Source organism: Eumetopias jubatus, unplaced genomic scaffold (genome assembly GCF_037043125.1).
Source record: "Eumetopias jubatus isolate StellerSeaLion01/CBP00866 unplaced genomic scaffold, mEumJub1_p1.0 scaffold_8, whole genome shotgun sequence".
In the NCBI taxonomy this organism is placed as follows: domain Eukaryota; kingdom Metazoa; phylum Chordata; class Mammalia; order Carnivora; family Otariidae; genus Eumetopias; species Eumetopias jubatus.
Genome location: NW_028274814.1, coordinates 83668388 through 83683947, shown reverse-complemented (window position 1 = coordinate 83683947; position 15560 = coordinate 83668388). Strand labels below are relative to the sequence as shown.

The 15560-nt window shown below is 34.2% G+C and overlaps 1 pseudogene; it reads right to left on the bottom strand.

Annotated features, from left to right (window-relative positions):
* Positions 1 to 13005: 13005 nt before the first annotated feature.
* Positions 13006 to 13943, bottom strand: LOC114225803 (olfactory receptor 6C6-like; annotated as a pseudogene).
* Between the last annotated feature and the right edge of the window lie 1617 nt (positions 13944 to 15560).

Here is a 15560-nt window from a genome sequence, read left to right as displayed (position 1 = left end):
ATGGTGAGGATTCTCAGAAAGGGGAACGCTCCTACACTGTTGGTGGGAATGCAAGCCAGGGCAGCCACTCTGGAAAACAGTATGGGGGTTCCTTAAAAAGTTGAAATAGAGCTACCCTATGACCCAACAATTGCACTACTGGGTATTTACTCCAAAGATACAAAGGTAGTAATCCAAAGGGGCACCTGCATCCCAATGTTTATAGCAGCAATGTCCACAATAGCCAAACTATGGAAAGAGCCCAGATGTCCATTGACAGATGAATGGATAAAGAAGATGTGGAATATATATATATATACAATGGAATATTACGCAGCCATCAAACAAATGAAATCTTGCCATTTGTAACAACGTGAATGGAACTAGAGGGTATTAACCTAAGTGAAATAAGTCAGTCAGAGAAAGACAATTATCATATGATCTCACTGATATGTGGAATTTAAAAAACAAGACAGAGTATCATAGGGGAAGAGAGGAAGAAAATGAAACAAGATGAACCCAGAGAGGGAGACAAATCTTAAGGGACTCTTAATCTTAGGAAACAAACTGAGGGTTCCTGTGGGGGAAGGGGGTGAGGGGATTGGGTAACTGGGTGATGGACATTGGAGAGATTATGTGTTGTAATGAGCACTGGGTATTACATAAGACTGACGAATCGCAGACCCATACCCCTGAAACAAATAATACATTATATGTTAATTAAATGAATTTAAATTAAAAAAAACAACAAAAAATAAAAATAAGAAAAACAAACAAAAAATTAGAAACATTAAATATGTTAAACTGATAATTTGGGGATCCCTGCAATGTATTGCAAAAAATAACTTTTTGGGATGCCTGGGTGGCTCAGTCAGTTAAGCGTCTGCCTTCAGCTCAGGTCATGATCCGAGGGTCCTGGTATCGAGTCCTGCATCCGGCTCCTTGTTCAGCAGGGAGCGTACTTCTCCCTTTGCCTGCTAGTACCCCTGCTTGTTTTCTCTTTGACAAATAAATAAACAAAGTGTAAAACAAAAACAAAAAATAACCTTTTGAATGGGAGAAAGATAAAAATATATTTATTGACAAATATGGAACATATTTTCTGATATGTCTAATGATTCCAGACAGAAATATAATCCCAGATTTTCTTAATTTACTTAAAATGTGAGAGACATGCATTCATAAGCTACTTCTGGAGACTTTTTGTCATGTTCACCCTTCCTCTATTATGTAAAATCCTCTCACAGAGAGAAAATACAGGCTTGATTGCATTCAAGTTTTCTACAGCCTCTCCTAGAAGTAAAGAATTTTTCTTTATCTCTTTTATCTTTCCATATAAACATAAACATTGTTCTGACTTAAATTTTAAAAAGCTACTATACACTGAGAGTTCTTTAAGTAAATTTCTAGGGTATACTACTTCATGAAAGGTAAACCATTTCAAAGCTCTCTGGATAAGATGAGGATTGAATACTATCCAAAGATAAAACATATTTACCTTCTCTACTCACTCTATAAATGTTTGAGAGGCCAGAATAAAGAAAGGCCAGATGCAGGAGAGATGGGCCTAAGAGGTATAGTGATGTCATGAAGCACATTTCCAGAAAGCCAAGCAATATAGTGAGATAAAAGCAAAAGTGTACCTACCAGTGGAAAACCAATCAACCTAGTTTCCCTTTGGCTGTATTTAATCTTTCTAGCATGCCCATGGCACTCAGTCTTCACTCAGGAGATAATTTATTCTCAATTCCTTTAGGGTTCATTAAATACAGAGCTGAGCTCCAACCCTTCATTGAGGGTAGCACTCAGGTTTTATTCATTTATACATCCCTATCAGCACAAATAAGAATGAATGAACCAAGAAAGAACTGTAATATTTTTAAAAATCAGAAGGGTATTTGAAACTCCGTTTTTAATTTTTTAGTGTTAAGAGTTATATAGACTTAATGCCATGAGAAGTAATTGTCAGAGAATCAATTATCAAATCAATAGTATATAATGACAGATGGGATGGCCCTTATGTTTCTAACTGATCCTCCAATTGCCCTCAAATCTTCAAATTAACCAGTATTAAATATTTATATAATATTCTATCAGAAATTTCATTCACAAACACAGTCATGTTCACACACTCAGAGAGCATATTTTTTGATACAGTAATGCAATTTTACTACAGAAAATATTTGGCACTTTTTCTTTTTTTTTTTCAGTTAACAATATGTAATGGATATCATTCCTTGTCAACTTACACAGCTGGGACTCATCCTTTTATAAAAAAATCATAGAATACCAGAGATTAAGATTCATGGTATTAGCTATTAAGATTATTATAATCTTGCTTTTGTTATTAAGATTCATGGAATTAGCTTGCTACCAATTTCACATCATTAGCTAATATGTTAAGTCCGTTTTTATGCATTCATTTGCATATATACAACTACTAGAATAAAATATATATGAGTACCACATTTTGATAGATACTTCAAAATTTCCCTCCTACCAACAAGAATGAGCCCTTTCATTTCATCCTAGTCGTCACAGATATTAGAAATCATTTCCATATTTTATACAAAGAGAGACAAAAATGAAGCTACAATTCACATAATGAAATATCATAAAGACCAGATCATAGTTTCTAGATTTTTGAGGTTAAAGAGACCCAGTAACTTTGTAAAGTTACAAAATTTATTCAACTTGCACATTCTATTCAAACTTTCTATCAATTTCTCTACTCATAAAATGAGAGGGCTAGTACTGTTAACTCATAGGATATTGTAAAGATTAAGTGAAATCATGAATGAAAGTCATTCACTGTCACATATGTTCTTTTCTCTGCTGGAAGTGGTTTCTTTGGCATCTCAATTCACTGCTAATCATTCATCAATGTTTATTTGTTTATTTATATTGAGTAAAACTGACACACAACTATTAGTTACATTAGTACATTAGTTACATTGTTATATTATCAGGTGGAAAACATAATGAATTGACAAGTTTATACATTATGCTATGTTCACCACAAGTGTAGCTATGATCTGTTACCGTAGAATGCTATTACAATAGCATTGACTATATTCCTTATGTTGTATGTTTTATTCTTGTGACTCATTTATTCCATAACTGGAAGCCTGTACCTCTCACTCCTCTTCAACCATTTTGTACCCCCCCCCCCTTGCAACTGTATGTTTGTTCTCTGTATTTCTGGTCTATTTCTGCTTTTGGTCTGTTTGTTTATTCATTTATTTTTGTTAATGCTAGTTTAATTTTACCTTTTATGGCATCTTCTTGATTCTGTGGTTTTCTCAAACTTATGTAATTCCGTGTTCTACATCTTCATAGTAGTAATTGTATTTTAATTGTTAATGAGGTGTGATCCTTGCTAGAATAAGTTTCATGTTACACATGTGGTTATTTAAGTATGAATTCAACAAATTAGGTTTAGAAGGAACATAACTCAACATAATATAGGCTATATATGAAAAACCTACAGCTAATATCATCCTAAATGGGGAAAAACTGAGAGGTTTTCCTCTACAGTCAGGAACAAGAAGGGATGTCCACTCTCACCACTGTTATTTAACATAGCACTGGAAGTCCTATCCACAGGAATCAGACAACAAAGAGAAATAAAAGGCATTGAGATCTGCAAGGAAGAATAAAACTTTCTCTATTCACAGATGACATGATACTCTATGTAGAGAACGTGGAAGACTCCACCAAAAAATCCCTAGAACTGATATACAAATTCAGTAAAATCTCAGGATATAAAATCAATGTCTGGAAATCCGTTGTATTTCTATACAGCAATAATGAAGCAGCAGAAAGAAAAATCAAGGAATCAATTCCAGTTACAATTACACCATAAAACATAAGATACCTAGGAATAAACCTAACCAAAGAGGTGAAAGAACTATTCTCTGAAAACTATAAAACCCTGATAAAAGAAATGAAAAAACAAATGGAAACACATTCCATGCTCATGGATTGGAAGAACAAATATTGTTAAAATGTCTATATTACCCAAAGCAATCTACACGTTTAAAGAAGCAATCCCTATCGAAATACCAACAGCATTTTTCACAGAGTTCGAACAAACAATCCTAAAATTTGTGTGGAAGAACAAAAGATCTGGAATAGCCAAAGCAACCTTGAAAAAGAAAAGCAAAGCTGGAGACATGACAATTCAACTTCACGTTACATTACAAAGCAGTAGTGATCAAAACAGTATGGTACTGGCACAAAAATAGACACATAAGATCACTGAAATAGAATAGGAAAACCCAGAAATGAACCCACAGGTATATGGTCAAATAATCTTTAACAAAGCAGGAAAGAATATCCAATGGGAAAAAGACATTCACTTCAGCAAATGATGTTGGACAGCAACATGTAAAACAATGAAACTGGACCACTTTCTTACACAATACACAAAAATAAATTCAAAATGGATTAAAGACCTACATGTGAGACCCGAAACCATAAAAGTTCTGGAAGAAAGAATATGCAGTAAGCTCTTTGACATTGGCTATAGCAACTTTTTTCTAGATATATTTCCTGAGGCAAGGGAAACAAAAGCAAAAATAAACTATTGGGACTACACCAAATTAAAAAGTTTCTGCACAGCAAAGGAAACAACCAACAAAACTATAAGGCAATCTATGGAATGAGAAGATATTTGTAAATGCCATATCCAACAAAAGGTTAGTATCCAAAATATATAGAGAACTTATAAAACTCAACACCCCAAAAAAGAATAATTCAATAAAATAATGGGTGGAAAACATGAATAGACACTTTTCCAAAGAAGACATCCATATGGCTAACAGACACATGAAAAGATGCTCAATATCACTCATTATTAAGGAAATACAAATCAAAACTACAGTGAGATATCACTTCACACCTGTCAGAATGGTTAAACTCAATAATATAAGAAACAACAAGTGTTCATGAGGATGTGGAGAAAGGGGATACCTCCTGTACTTTTGTGAGGAATGTAAACTAGTGCAGCCACTCTGGAAGACGGTATGAAGGTTCCTCAAAAAGTTAAAAATAGAACTACCCTATGATCTAGCAATTGCACTACTAGGTATTTACCCAAAGAAGACAAAAATACTAATGCAAATGGATACATGCATCTCCATACTTATAACAGCATTAGCTATGATAGCCAAATTATGAAAAGAGCCCAAGTTTTCAACCAACCAATGAATGGATAAAGAAATGATACATATACACAATAGAATATTACTCAGCCATAAAAAATGAAATATTCCCATTTGCAATGACATGGGTGGAACTACAGAATATTATGTTAAGTGACATAAGTCAGTCAGGGAAAGACAAATACCATATGATTTCAGTCATATATGGAATTTAAGAAACAAAACAAATAAGCAAGGGGAAAAAAGATAGAGGGAGGCAAACCAAGAAACAGACTCTCAACTGTAGAGAACAAACATGGTTACCAAGGGGAGGTAGGTTGGGGGGAATGGGTGAAATAGGTGATGGGGATTAAGGAGTGCACTTGTTGTGATTAACACCAGTTGCTGTATGGAAGTGTTGAGTCACTGGGTTGTATACCTGAAACTCATATTACAATATATGTTAACTAACTGAAATTTAAATAAAGACTTAAAAGGAAAAAACAAATAAATACAAATACAAAAATTGATTGATTAATGAATATATGAACAACAGTTCCCTTTCTAGGATCTGGGATTTACTGAGTAAAGATAATTTATTTTCTAAGACCTTTTTGCAGTGGTCTTATTCTCCTTGGGGCATTCTAGAGCTTAAAATTTAGACCTGTGCTAGCCTCATGGGGAATTATACTACCTTAGTAATATAATTTATTACCCTACTTTTATCACTTTGCTGCTCATTCTTTCCTTTAACAGAAACTACCCTGTAGAATTGTAATTGTCAATCAGATTGCCAAAGATTGGAAATAATATGAGTGGATAACATGCATTTAAGCATTCATAATGTTAAGATCTTGACATAGTGTCCTACATAGTGGGGGTAAATTGAACAAGAAGATGCAAAGTGAATCTCATCTCTCTCTCTTTTTTTTCCCCCCTAAATATTTATTTATTTATTTATTTTTAGAGGGAGAGAGAGTGAGACAGAGAGTGGGGAGAGGGGCAAAGGGAGAGAATCTTCAAGCAGACTCCCCAGTGAGTGTTGATCCTGACACTGGGCTCAGTTCCACAATGCATGAGATCATGACTTGAGCTGAAGCCAAGAGTTGGATGCTTAACTGACTGAGCCACCCAGGGACCATACATCTCATCTCTACTAAGTTGCCACACTCTGGGCAGAGCCAGGGAAAAAAGGAATAACTGGCAATAGGAGACTTGTCTTTGGTTATTTTCAAAGTACCTGCATTGAGCTGTCTGTTGTCAACTCAACATCACATAATACATTCTTACTTGTTCTCTCAGTGCTGTAGAGAAACTGGGATGCTATTTCTGAGAGTTCCCTTCCCTGTTTGGTCTTAATTTATGATTTGTCAGTGATAGGACTTTGTGCAAAATTTGGAAGTTGGAAGGGAAGTAGAGGCTATTGTTCTCGAGTTTGTAGCCAGGCTAGTGCATGGAAGCTAGATTCGTAGATCCAGGCTGGTGCATGCAAGCTAGAACTGTTTGAAGACTACCAACTTTATTGCTAAGAGATTGGTAGATGCTTTCTCAGAAATAACTGAGAGTCACTATGATTTTCCATTAAGCTTTCTTGAAGCATTCTCATAGGACTTCAACATGAGATCTTTGGTGTTAGTTTCCTCAACATTCTCTCTGGTGTTCAAAGTTTTCCTTCCATAGTTATCTCTTTCATTATTTTTAAAAGCTATAATTCCTCCAATATCTCCTTTCTTTCCAGAGTGCTTACAGAAATCCTACCTTCACCTGAATGCTGAATGATATAGGATCCATGTAAATTTATGATTTCTTATAATTACAATATTTTGTCATTCCATTTATAACTGGCAGTATAGCCTTAAACCAAATATGCTGATTCATGAGAGGTTAGCAAAGACAGAAGGTAAGACCATGTACTATTCTACAGCAACTCTTTGTGGGTATAAATGCCAGAAGTTCAAGTGAGCTACTAGCACAAAGGAGAAAAGTAGGTTGAGTCTTGCAACATGCTGCATCAAAAAGGAGAGCAGAAGATGTTAATGAGGAAGTTGAGATGAGATGCCAAAAAGAGCAACAAAATGGTGAATGGTGTTCCTCTTCATGTATCCTTCTTACATGTATCTTGTCCTCTAAAGACAATTCCTGTAATTCCAACTGCCACGGAGAATGAGAATTGAGGAGTAGAGTCACCAAGGGATAGGGGAATAACCCCCCGTCCCCAATTAATTTTCCCTTGGCACTTATTTCAGCACGACATTATGGGAGGATACATGCTTTTAGGGATTGGCGTGTCAGAATGTGGTGTGTACTTGATTATTATACTTATCAAAGCAAATGATTCAGTCTTGTGGAGAGAATCCTCAGAGAAAAAGAACACCAAAGTGTGGAAACTGGGAAAAGAAAGTTGGCTATAACAAAAGGATGCCAGAGATTCTAAATTTTGCTAAGTCAAATATGCTAAATTTAGATTTGGCCAAATTGCATTAGCAAAAAGGAAAGAATTTAAGGAGGTATGCAATAAAGTGGGTGATCCTCCAAAATATGACTGAGCAAGAGAAACCAAACTTTAAATTTCACAATTTGTGATCCCTTTTATAAGAAATTCCAGAAAAATTAAAAGTAATTGATGTGGCCAAAAGACATCTGTGTATATCTGAATCCAATAGCAGGCATGGAGAGTAGAGGGAAAGGCTCTGAAGAGGCCAAGGAAATTATTAAGCATGATACAGCTATTCTATAAATGCTTTGTCAATAGTTGTCCAAATTTATTGGATTAAAATGATTGCATATGCTTTTATGTAAGGTATACTTAATACATTTGATTATATTGACACAACTAGAATGAATCAGGAATTTTTAATTTATAAATGGTTTAAAATGTGGAAAGATCCCCAAACACAGAAATAAATAAATCATACCTTGAATTTCTTCCAAAGGTCACTATTATTGGTATAATATAAGTGATTTTGACCAAAGTCTGGGTTTCAATTATTTTTACACAGAACAATAACTGATAATATTTATAAATACAACATGTTGCAATCAACTTCTTCCAAACTCCTGTTCATGTTGATACTTTCTGACCCTTTCCTACAAATCATCAATGTTCTTAATGGCATCAGAGTGGTAAATCCTTTCCAGCAAATTTTCTATTTACTTTGCCCAGATCCATCAGAGGACTCAGTATCCATGGCATCTCTAGCCTTATGAAATGTATTTTTTCTAAAATTATAAGACTTGAAAGTCAGAATTACCCTTTGATCCATGGGCTTCAGAATGGTTGTTTTGTCAGCAGTCATGAAAACAACATTAATCATGTTGTACATCTCCATCAGAACTCTTGACTGGTCAGGTGCATTGCTAATGAGCAGCAATATTTTGAAAGGAATCTTTTACTGAACAGTAGGTCTCAACAGTGAGCTTAAAATATTTAGTAAACCATGTTGTAAACAGAGGTGCTGTCATCCAAGCTTTGTTACTCCATTTATAGAGCACAGGCAGAGTAGTGTTAGCCTAATTCTTAGGCCGGGGACTTTCAGAATGGTCAATGAGCATTGGCTTCAAGTTAGAATCACTAGCTGCCTTAGCCTTAACAAGGTAGATTTGAAGCTTTGAAGCTTTGAAGCCAGGCATTGGCTACTCTTTTCTAGCTATAAAAGTCCTAGATGGCATCTTCATCCACTATAAGTCTTTTTCATCTACATTGAAAATCTGTGGTTTAGTGTAGCCACCTTTATTAATTATCTTAGCTAGATCTTCTGGATAACTCACTTCAAGTACTACATCAGTCCTTGATGCTTCACTTAATACTTTTTTTAAAATTTGCCCTTATTTAATTATTAGCAAAGATAAACACTTTCAATGGACATATATTCCAAATTTAAAAAAGTTATGTCTAATTAAGACAAAAGCATTTACAGTATTTTTGAATCTTGGTGTATTGGTTCAGTTATTTAATCGGGGATAAGAACTTTTTCTCTTTTCATTATAGGAATCCTTACTTTGTGCTTATTTTATTTTATTATGTTATGTTAATCACCATACATTACATCATTAGTTTTTGATGTAGTGTTCCATGATTCATTGTTTGCGTATAACACCTGGTGCTCCATTCAGTACATGCCCTCTTTAATACCCATCAGCAGGCTAACCCATCCCCCCACCCCCCTCCCCTCTAGACTTTTGTGTTATGGAGATGGCTTGGTTCCTTAAGGCTCATGAACAAATCTCTGCTTGTTTCAACTTTTTTTCTGTAGCTTCCTCACCTCTTTCAGCCTTCACAGAATTGAAGAAAATTAGGACCTTCCTCTGCGGTAGGCTTTGGCTTAAGGAAATATTGTGGCTGGTTTGATATTCTATCCATAGCATTAAAACTTTGTCCTTATCAGCAATAAGTGTGCTTCACTTTCTTATCACTCATGTGTTCACTGGAATAACACTTTTAATTTCCTCCAAAAGACTTTTTTTTCTGTTTCTAAACATATTTATTTATTTGAAAGAGAGTGAGAGATAAACAGAGCGAGCAGGAGTGAGAGGGAGAGTGAATCTGAAGCAAGCTCCACACTGAGCTGAGAGCCAGACACATGCCTCAATGCCAGGACTGCGAGATGATGACCTGAGTCAAAACCAAGAGTGGGACGCTTAACCAAATGAGCGCCTAGGTACCCCCATGAACTTTTTCTTTGTATTCACAACTTAGCTAACTGGTGCAAGAGAAATAGCTGTTGGCCTGTCCTGGCTTTTGACATTCTTTCCTCATTAAACTTAATCATTTGTAGCTTTTGACTTAAAGTGAGAGACATGTGATTCTTTCTTTCACTTGTATACTTACAGGCGACTTTAAGGTTATTACTTAGCTTAATTTAAATATTGGCATGTATCAAGGAATAGAGAGGCCAGAAGAGAGGGAGAGGGAAGGGGGAACAGCTGGTCCGTGGAGCAGTCAAAACACACACACCATTTGCTGATTATAGTTGCTGTCTTATATGGGCAGTGTTTATGGTGTCCCAAAACAATTACAGTAGTAACATCAAAGATCACAGATCATAGATCACCATAACAAATATAATAATGATGAAAAAGCTTGAAATATTGTGAGAATTACTACAATGCAATACAGGGATGAGAAAATGCTATTGGAAAAATGGCACAAGTAGACTTGCTTGATGCAGGATTTTCACAAACTTTCAACTTATGAGATATGTAGTATATGCAAAGTGCAACAAAGCAAAGCACAATAAAATGAAATACACCTGTACCACATTTTGTTTATCTATTCATCACTTGACGATTACTTGGGTTGTTTTTGCTTTTTGGCTCTTATGCCTGAACTTCTCTGAAAATGTGTGTTGTAATTTTTATGTGAACATACGTTTTCAATTCTTAGAAGTAGAATTTCTGCGTTATATGGTAACTCTATATTTACCTTCTTGATGAGCTGCCAAACTTTTCCAAGTGACTGCATTGTGTGAGGGTTCCTAATTCTGTACATCATCACTTGCTATTCTGTACAATAGCACTTGTTATTTTTTGTGATATATGTATAATTGTACTCACACAGGCACACACACACACATACTTAACTATCCTAGAGGTTGTAAAGTGGTATGTCATTGTGGTTTTGACTTACATTTTCCTAAATACTACTGTTCTTGAACATCTTTTCAAGGGCTTTTTGCCTATTTGTATATCTTTTACAAGCCCTTTGCCTATATTCTGTTGAGTGTTTGGTCCTTTCTATTGTTAAGTTGTAGGAGTTATTTTATGTAAATTTAACCATAGAAGTGCAACACTTGTACCAAGAAAATAACACAACTTAAAAAAAATTAAAGAAGTCCTAAATAAATAAAAGAACATCCCATGTTATTGGATGGTAGACTTGACATTGTTAATTAAGATGGTTAATAGTTTCCAACCTGACCCACAGATTCAATGTAATCCTTATTAAATTTTCAACTGCTCTTTTTGCATCAATGAGCCATCTAATCCTAAAATTCATATGGAATTTCAAGGGACCCTGATAGCCAAAACAACATTGAAAAAGAGGAACAAAACTGAAAGAGTCATACTTTCCAATTTCAAAAAAATTAATATAAAGGAACAGTGATCAGGACAATGGGATACTGCCATAGCAACTGAGCAATACCTCAAAGGAATAGACCTGAGAGTCTATAATAGACCTGTACATTTATGGTCAATTGGTTTTTAACAAGAGTGTTATTCAATGGGGAAATAATAGCCTTTTCAACAAATCATGTTGTGATAACTATTTTCATGCAAATGGTGATTTTAATCTTTACCTCAAACCATAAACACATTAACTCAATAGAAACAAAGACCTAAATGTAAGATATAAAACTATAAATTACTTAGAATAAATGGTAAGTATACATCCTTGCAACTTTGGATTAAGCAATTTTTTTTTTTTTACATAAGCCACCAAAACCACAGGCAACCAAATAAAAAATTTAAAAAAAGCTGACTTCATCAAAATTAAAAATTCTGTGACCAAAGGGCACTATCAGGAAATTGAAAAGACAATGCAAAGAATGAGAAAAAACTCACAAACCAAATCTAATAATGGGTTAGTAGTTTTTAAACAGCTTATTGGAAAGTTTTGAGGATCTTGAATGTAGTAACATGACTTGTTCCCTTGTCATTGCCTTAGAAAAGAAGATGGTTAGAAGTGCTGGCTTACAATAGTAAAATAAATCAGAACACAAACCTGAACTTAAATTGTTTCCTTCTCAGGGCCACATGGATAGGAGTTACATTAAATACCTTAATGATTTCTTCACTCATATTTCTCTGATGACAATTTATGTCTAATATCGAACTTTATATATTTCAGGGATTCCTTTGTAGGTCCTTTTTTTTTTTTTTAGGATACCAGTAACTCTCATCTTTAAAAGCATTAAATATATAACGGAGTATATGCAGGAGTGGGCAGAAGGAAGTCCAAGGAAGATGGAACTCAATTTTAAAATCTTTTTTCATTTATCCCATGTAACCAAATGTTCAATCATTCCTCTTTGTTTTCCTAAATAACTCTGGAACCATTTCCTGGAGCTTCAGATTCATTGACACTATTGCATTTCAACTCTCAAACAACTCATTTAGTTTAAAATATTAGCCATCTAACTTGCCTTCCTGATTCCAAAACCCAAATACCCAACCACAATACATTTAACATAACAATCTTTATAATGTAAAACTCTGCTCACATAGGGTTTTATATTTAAAAAAAGAAAACTCTCATAGGAACCACCTATCCCAGAATTGCCTATAGTCCACGTCTCTGTATTGTACTCCAGGTAAACTGAAAAGACATTTTAGGGATGAGAATATTGGCTTTGGTTTGAATTAAATTAACCAGGTGTCTGATTCTTATTCACTCCAAATTTTCAGGTCTATAGACTGAGTAGGTACAGTTCTGCTACATTTTAGAACATATGAGCTTTTTATGAATTGAAGCTGGTCTTTTTTCCTTGCCTTGTTGAAAACATTTGAGTGACATTTGAAGAAATTTCTAGAGTCCCAGTAGTGCATGTTGTTATATTGATGTCTGTATAATGCTATAAAATTCTTATGATGAATATCTATTTAAAATCTTTTTTTTAGGAGGTCAGTACCATGTTTTGTAGAGGAAAAGAAATTTCACATTTGTGTTGATAACCTAAGAGACTACTCATACTGTAGAGCTGAAAGGAATAATGATCATAAAGAGAAGTAGGAAGGAAAAGATGCATTGTGCTGAAAATTAAAATGTTGTGAGGTAAAAAAAATATTATGAGGTGACCTAATTGAAAGAGATTAGGTAACTTATAAAATGAGTCAAATTTTTTAATTACTTTTCTCTCTAAGATTTTAAAATTAAATTTCCTCTTCATTTTTTGAAAAAAGAGAAAATCTTTTGGAGTGTGTCCTTGAAAGCTTGTTTCACTTGCTGGTTTCTGAGAGTGTAAATGAAAGGGTTTAATAAAGGGGCAACTGAGGTATATATAACACTTACACCTTTGGATAAAGTCACCCTTTCCTGTGCTGTTGGCTTTATGTAATTGAAGACACAGCTACCATAATTAAGGGAGACTACAATCATATGAGAAGAACAAGTAGAAAAAGCTTTGTTCTTTTCTGAGCAGAGGGGATCTTTAGAACGGTCTTGATAATGTATGTGTAAGAAAGAATCAGTAACAGCAACGTGACCATGAGATTTACAAGAGATAAGACAAACGAAATCAATTCCAGTAAATGAGTGTCAGTGCAGGAAAGCTGCAGCACAGGAGAAGTGTCACACATGAAATGATCAATTACTCTGGAAACACAGAAATCCAGTGTCAGTCCCAAGGCCAATGGTGGAAACAAAAGCAGAAAGCCAACTGTCCATGAACTGGATAGAAGCTGGTAACACACCTTGTTGTTCATAATGATGGAGTATCGTAGGGGTTTGCAGATTGCTACATAACGGTCAAAAGAGATGGCGGCCAGTAGGTAAAATTCTCTAATTCCTAATAAGAGGGAAAAGAATAACTGAGATGCACAACTATTGTAGGAAATTACTTTGTTTTTAGTCACGATGCTTATCGGGTATCTGGGAATACAGACTGTTGTCAATGAAGCTTCCAAGAAGGAGAAATTTCGGAGAAAAAAATACATGGGAGTCTTGAGGCTGGTATCTAGCAATGTAAGAAGGATGTTGGTTAAGTTCCCCATCACACTCAACACATAGTTTAAAAAGAGAAATATAAAAATCACAATTTGCAATTATGGGTCACCAGTCAATCCTAGGAGAATGAACTCAATCTCTCTTGACTGATTCCTCATTTCAGACTTGAGTACTATTACATAGACATAGGAAAACAACTCCAGAAGTGGAAATAAGAGGAATTTTTAAAAGAGCTACAGAGAGGAAAAAGAAAATACAAAAATAACATAGTCAGAAATGTAAAAAGGTTAAAAGTTGATCCAATTTAACAAGGCAGATGATTCTTAAAATTATAGCATAGATCAACATAGGCAGCTGGCAGTTGATGGTTCCATTTAAGCAACAGTTATGATAAAAACACTACTAAATTTTTTCTTTTTCTCTATTTGAACTTGAAAGATAATTTAAATTTTGGCTGATCATTTCCAAATGAGCTGAATTCTGTTTCAGTGTTCTAAATAGGCAGAACATAAGCTTGACTTAAATGTATTTTTTATATTTATATTAAAAAATTATTGAAAAAGTTCTTGTGACATCTAGAAAATTAATACCAATGTCAACTTTTAATGTTTATTCAAAAATTCTTAGCTCATTAAAACACAGATGTGTGAAATATAAAAATAATGGCAGTTACATATTTTCTCTACAATTGAAATATTCTGATATATACCATTATTTTGTCCCAATGCAGTACTTTCCCATTATTTCTTTATCTTATTTCACTTAATTATTATTTTTCTTTGGTTCTAATATATCAGTCTTCTCCTATCAGTTGCATTTTAATCATGAAGTTTTGACCATTCTACATAAAAACAGGGAGATATATGGAAGTTAAAAATCAGTGGATATTACTTGACTTTTACTTGTGGGGAATGCTTTCATTTATGATCTAGATATTTATTGCAAATTATAAGTGATTTACCATATCTAGGATACATTGATATAATTTTCCCCCTATGGGAATATGGTGGAAACAGGGGTAAAAATAAATGATGAATATTCTCCCTCTTACAACATTATAAAAAATTCCAAAAATTTAAGAGGAAAGTTAATTCCAAAGCTTTTCTGCAGAAGGATTCTAAAAACAGATATGCATCTGTTAATAACTTTCACTTCCACTGACACTCATTAAAATAATGGGACCCAGATATTACAAATAATTAGAATCCTCTTTTAGGCCAGGTAAGATTCATTTTCTGTCTTCTTTTCTTATATATAAAATGAAGGTAAATGTCTCCATAAAAATTCTAAATGAAAATGTAATGCTTTAAATGAAAAGACATTTTGGAAAGCCCTCATATGAAAGGAACCCAAATTTTGTAAGAAAGAATTCTTGCTTCAAATTGTGCACTAACAAAAGGCACAGTTTTATCATTTTGCTCATAAGAGACACAGGGGATTAATTAAAAAAAAAAGAAGAAGAAAAGAAAAAGAAATGCCCCTTGGAGATTTGTGTCAGGAATATCAGTTATATATAAAATAAAGCAACAACCACCAAAACAAACAAAAAAGAAAGGAAATAAAAACTACTGTGAATTGCTTTAAGCACAAAACTGAATTTCTTTAACTACAAAACAAAACAGATATTCTCCCAAAAGAGACCTAGAAAATAATTTAAACCCTATACTTAATGCCAACAAGAATTTCAGATATTCTATTGCCTTGGGACAGTATGACCATTTCTACATATTAGGATGATTTATCCCAAAAGGAAACCTCTCTTGCTTCCTCAATCA